The sequence below is a fragment of the Oncorhynchus kisutch genome, linkage group LG2 (assembly GCF_002021735.2).
Source record: "Oncorhynchus kisutch isolate 150728-3 linkage group LG2, Okis_V2, whole genome shotgun sequence".
Lineage (NCBI taxonomy): Eukaryota > Metazoa > Chordata > Actinopteri > Salmoniformes > Salmonidae > Oncorhynchus > Oncorhynchus kisutch.
This window is the reverse complement of record NC_034175.2, coordinates 31,823,859-31,829,951: the sequence shown is the minus strand read 5'-3', so window position 1 is coordinate 31,829,951 and position 6,093 is coordinate 31,823,859.

Sequence of the window (6,093 nt, the reverse complement as noted above, 5' to 3'; positions counted from 1 at the left end):
GCAGGTAGTTGGCTCTGCCAGATCCTGGCTAGTTGGTAGTTCTGGCAGATCCTGGCTGACTGGCAGTTCTGGAAGATCCTGGCTGACTGGCAGTTCTGGAAGATCATGGCTGACTGGCGGATCTGGAAGATCCTGGCTGACTGGAAGATCCTGGCTGACTGGCGGATCTGGAAGATCCTGGCTGACTGGCGGATCTGGAAGATCCTGGCTGACTGGCGGATCTGGAAGATCATGCCTGACTGGCGGATCCTGGCTGACTAGCGGATCTGGAAGATCCTGGCTGACTGGTGGATCCTGGCTGACTGGCGGATCTGGAAGATCATGGCTGACTGGCGGATCCTGGCTGACTGGCGGCTCTGGCTGCTCCATGCAGACTGGCAGCTGGCTGCTCCATGCAGACTGGCGGCTCCATGCAGACTGGCGGCTCTGGCTGCTCCATGCAGACTGGCGGCTCCGGCTGCTCCATGCAGACTGGCATCTCCGGCTGCTCCATGCAGACTGGCATCTCCGGCTGCTCCATGCAGACTGGCAGCTCCGGCTGCTCCATGCAGACTGGCAGCTCCATGCAGACTGGCAGCTCTGGCTGCTCCATGCAGACTGGCAGCTCTGGCTGCTCCATGCAGACTGGCTTCTCCGGCTGCTCCATGCAGACTGGCAGCTCCGGCTGCTCCATGCAGACTGGCAGCTCTGGCTGCTCTGGCTGCTCCATGCAGACTGGCAGCTCTGGCTGCTCCATGCAGACTGGCAGCTCCATGCAGACTGGCAGCTCTGGCTGCTCCATGCAGACTGGTAGCTCTGGCTGCTCCATGTAGACTGGCAGCTCCATGCAGACTGGCATCTCTGGCTGCTCCATGCAGACTGGCATCTCCGGCTGCTCCATGCAGACTGGCAGCTCCGGCTGCTCCATGCAGACTGGCATCTCCGGCTGCTCCATGCAGACTGGCAGCTCCGGCTGCTCCATGCAGACTGGCAGCTCCGGCTGCTCCATGCAGACTGCGGGGAGCTGCCACCGGAGGACTGGCGTGTGAAGGTGGCACAGGATGGACCGGACCGTGAAGGTGTACTGGAGAGCCTGAGAGCAGGGCTGGCACAGGACGTGCAAGGCTAGGTAGGTACACAATCTTCACCAGCCGACTAACCTCAGGACGAGTATGGAGCGCTGACCCAGGTGCCATCAAATCCCCGACACGCTCCGTCGGGCGAATATCGTACCTAAAGCACCAACCTAGCAACTCTCTCATAACTCTCTCCTCCACTTTCCCCATTAACTCCTTCACAGTCTCTGCTTCACTCACCTCCAACACCGGCTCTGGTTCTGGTCTCCTCCTTGGCTCCTCACGATAAACAGGGGGAGTTGGCTCAGGTCTGAACCCTGACTCTGCCACACTCTCCCTGAGCCCCCTCCCAATACATTTCTGGGGCTGACTCTCGTGCTTCCATCCACGTCGCCGTGCTGCCTCTTCAAACCAGCACCTCTCCGCTTTCCCCGCCTCCAGTTCTTCTTTGGGGCGTCGATATTCTCCATGCTGTGCCCAGGGTCCTTTTCCGTCCAATATCTCCTCCCATGTCCAGAAATCCTGTGATCGCTGCTCCTCACGATAAACAGTTGGCTCAGGTCTGAACCCTGTCTCTGCCACACTCTCCCTGAGCCCCCCCCCCCCCCCCCAATACATTTTTGGGGCTGACTCTCGGGCTTCCTTCTGCGCCGCCGTGCATGTCTCTTCAACTCCATTCTCCTATAGCCCTCTTCGCACTGCTCCTGCGAATCCCAGGCGGGCTCATGTCACACCCTGGCCTGACCAAATAAATAAAGAAAACACAAAATACTAAGACCAGGGCGTGACAGCTAGCTATGTAACATAATTGAAGAGGGTTGACATTGGTTATGATTATGACCTTGGATACATTTCAAATCAAACAAAATTATAGGCATGATGCAAGATAGGATTCCAAATAGATGTAAATAAAGTTCTGTATATCCAGCATGCTAGCTAGCTAAAATTACTTGTATTATTATTCCTCCTCACTGTTTACAACAATTTACTGTTGTAAACCTCTAAAACTTAAGCTGGTTTTACTATACAAATATTTGCTTAAGCTGCCTGATAGCCGTGGCTGTAGGCAGATACTGTCTGCCTACCTACCTAGGCTCATTTGTACAGTCTGGTCACTGTGCAAAGGTTGAGGGTTATGCCACATTTCCTTCTATAAAGCTAGATATTGTTGTAAATGTAATCTCGGTGCATGTGCACATGTATGCATGTTCAACTAGTCTATCCTAATGTTGATGTTATGCTGGCACAATTCAACTCTTGTTCAAACTGTACAATAGAGTATATTTTGTTTTGTTTTTTATCTTGCAGACAATACTGTGTGGTGCCTGGGCTTCTTCTTCTGGAGTGTATTAACTTTTTATGGCTAGGGGCAGTATTTCGATGTCTGGATGAGAAGCGTGCCCAAAGTAAACTGCCTGTTACTCAGGCCCAGAAGCTAGGATATGCATATAATTGGTAGATTTGGATAGAAAACACTAACGTTTCCAAAACTGATATGGCAGGCGAAAACCTGAGGAAAATCCATGCAGGAAGTGGGATTTTTTTTATGTGGGTATTTTCAATTGAATGCATATAGAGTATCTAATGGGTTAGGACCCAGATTGCAGTTCCTATGGCTTCCACTAGACGTCAACAGTTATTAGACATTGTTTCAGGCTTGTTTTCTGAAAAATTAAGAAGAATGAGACCTTTCTGTCTGTGGACTGAGGAAGAATGTAGAGCTGGTTTACGCGCGTGACCGAGTGCGCGCCCTTCGTTGTTTTTCCTTTCTATTGAAGACGCTATTGTTCAGTTGAAATATTATCGATTATTTAGACAATTGACAACCTGAGGATTAATTATAAACATCGTTTGACATGTTTCAACAAACTTTACCGGTACTATTAGAATGTATTGTCTGCATGTTTTGACCGCCTTTGAGCCAGTGGATTACTGAACAAAACGGTCCAACAAAACAGATTTTTTGGGGGATATAAAGAGGGACACAAACATTTATTGTGTAGCTGGGACTGTGTAGCTGGGACTCTTGTGACTTCAACCGTATGAAGATCTTCAAAGGTAAGTGATTCATTTTAATCGCAATTTCTGACTTTTGTAATTCCTGTACTTGGTTGTAAAATGTTTGTATCCTTTTGTAAGTGGGGCGCTGTCCTCAGATAAGCCTTTTTGAAATCTAACAAAGTGGCTGGATTAACAAGGAGTTAATCTTTAAACCGATGTATAACACTTGTATTTTTTATGAATGTTTATTATTACTATTTCTGTATTTTGAATTTCACCGGATGTTGTCGAGTTGGGTCGCTAGCAGAATGCCTGCGCCAGAAAGGTTAAGAACAAATTCTTATTTAAAATGGCGGACTACCCCGGCCAAACTCTAACCCAGACGACGCTGGGCCAATTGTGAGCCACCCTATGGGACTCCCAATCAAGGCCGGTTGTGATACAGCCTGGAATCAAACCAGGTTCTGTAGTGATGCCTCTAGCACTGAGATACTGTTCCTTAGACCGCTGCGCCACTCAGGAGCCACTTGTAAAGCTGTTGTCATGATCAAACTGCCATTCAGCTGCATGTGAGTCATCTGCTTGAAATTCAGTATAATGTCTAATCACTCAAAAGGGACACAGTTTAAGGGATACAATTATGCTACAATGACACATGTAGGCAAGGAATTATGTTTTAAAGTCTTCTCACTAATTGATCGAGACAAGGCAGTTCTTACACAATATGAATTGTTGTGTATGGGAGATTGAGGAGAAATGGTACCTCAATCGCTCTCATACACAACAATAAATGTACTGTCTAAGCACAACCAAAACCCCTTTCCTCATCTCAAAGTGCTGTCTGTAAACCTCCACCAGCCCATTGAGTTTAACTGATCATTCTTGTCAATAGTAGCCCTTTGCATGGGAATTTTGTAGACAAGTCTTCGTACTGTGTTTTGAGAATTACTGTTGTAATCTTGATTTTATACCTTTCAGTGTCCCTTGATGGTTTCTGTCCCACAATCTTGTTGTGCTCCATATTTGCAAGGTGTGTCCGCTCCCTCATGCTTGTATACCCAAAATGACCCCTCTTTGGGGTATTTTTTAGCAAGGCACTTTGGAATGACTCCAGATAACCTGAGTTTTACAAAAAGAAAAAGGTAACAAGAGAAGAGAGGTAGACTAAATTGATTACATGGTCTGGAATGTACTCTGTGGTCCTCAGGTGACCTCTAACCACCTGTAACCCCATAACACAAACCATACAAACACTACCCAATTCATGTTTATACCATGCTTACAGTAAATTGAATTATTTTAGCAATCAGCTTGTAAATATTTTGGCCAACTTACCTTCACTTTGTGCAGAGCCAGGGGTTGGAAGTGCATGTTGGTGGAATCAGATTATTTTAACACCTACAACAAAATACCCAACAATACACAATTGAACCACCCCACTAATTATATTGATCTCTATTAGACTGGCTATCTAAGCATACCTAACATGGACATTTCAATATTGTTAGCTTGCTGTTAGCTAACTAGCGTCACTAAATTGGCAGCTAGCTGAGACTGGCTGAGAACTAACTAACCAACCATAGACGATTTATACACATTCACCATTGCTACCAACCCACAAACAGAGAGTGAGTTAGCTATATAGACAACTATATTTTAAGTAACAATGTTTTCCAGACAAGGGTGGAAAAGATGGCTACAAAATTGAGATGCTCTTTATTTGGTAACATTAGCTAGCTTACATTAGCTAATATCAGTCAAAGATAGAATAAACAAACCAACAAACATGTTTACTCTGCTGAGAAGGTAGCTACCAATCTATCAATGACTACCATGGAATAGGCAATAGGTGGCGTATCAAGAAGCTGATTAAACAACATGATCATTAAACAGGTGCACCTTGTGGTGGGGACAATAAAATACCACTCTAAAATGTACAGTTCTGTCACAATGCCACAGATTTATTAAGTTTTGAGGGAGTGCGAAATTGGTATGCTGACTGCAGGAATGTCCACCAGAGTTGTTGCCAGAGAATGAATGTTCATTTCTCTACCATAAGCCACCCACAACGTCATTTTAGAGAATTTGGCAGTATGTCCAACCGGCCTCACAAAATTGTGACCAAGTGTATGGCGTTGTGTGGGCGAGTGGTTTGCTGATGTCAACGTTGTGAACATATTGCCCCATGGAGGCGGTAAGCTACGGACAATGAACACAATTGCATTTTAACAATGGCAATTTGAATGTATAGAGATACCGTGACAAGATCCTGAGGCCCATTGTCATCTACAAGTCCATGCTAGGTAAAGCTCCACCTTATCTCAGTTCACTGGTCATGATGGCAACACCCTCCCGTAGCACGCGCTCCAGCAGGTGTATCTCACTGATCATCCCTAAAGCCAACATCTAATTTGGCCGCCTTTCCTTCCAGTTCTCTGCTGCCTGTGACTGGAACGAATTGCAAAAATCGCTGAAGTTGGAGACTTTTATCTCCCTCACCAACATTAAACATCTGCTATCTGAACAGCTAACTGATAGCTACAGCTGTACACAGTCCATCGGTAAATAGCCCACCCAATTTACCTACCTCAGCCCCATACTGTTTTTATTTATTTACTTTTCTGCTCTTTTGCACACCAGTATCTCTACCTGCACATGCCCATCTGATCAATTATCAAAAATGTATTTAAAAAAAGGTGAAATAAAAAATAAAAATAAAATTGTCATGCCATTCATCTGCTGCCATCATCTCATGTTTCAGTATGATAATGCACTGCCCCATGTCACAAGGATCTGTACACAATTCCTGGAAGCTGAAAATGTCCCAGTCCTCCAATGGACTGCATACTCACCAGACATGTCACCCAATGAGCAGGTTTGGGATGCTCTGGATCTACATGTACAACAGCGTGTTCAAATTCCCTCTAATATCCAACAACTTCGCACAGCCATCGAAGAGGATTGGGACAACATTCCACAGACCACAATCAACAGCCTAAACAACTCTATGCGAAGAAGATGTGTGGCGCTGCGTGAG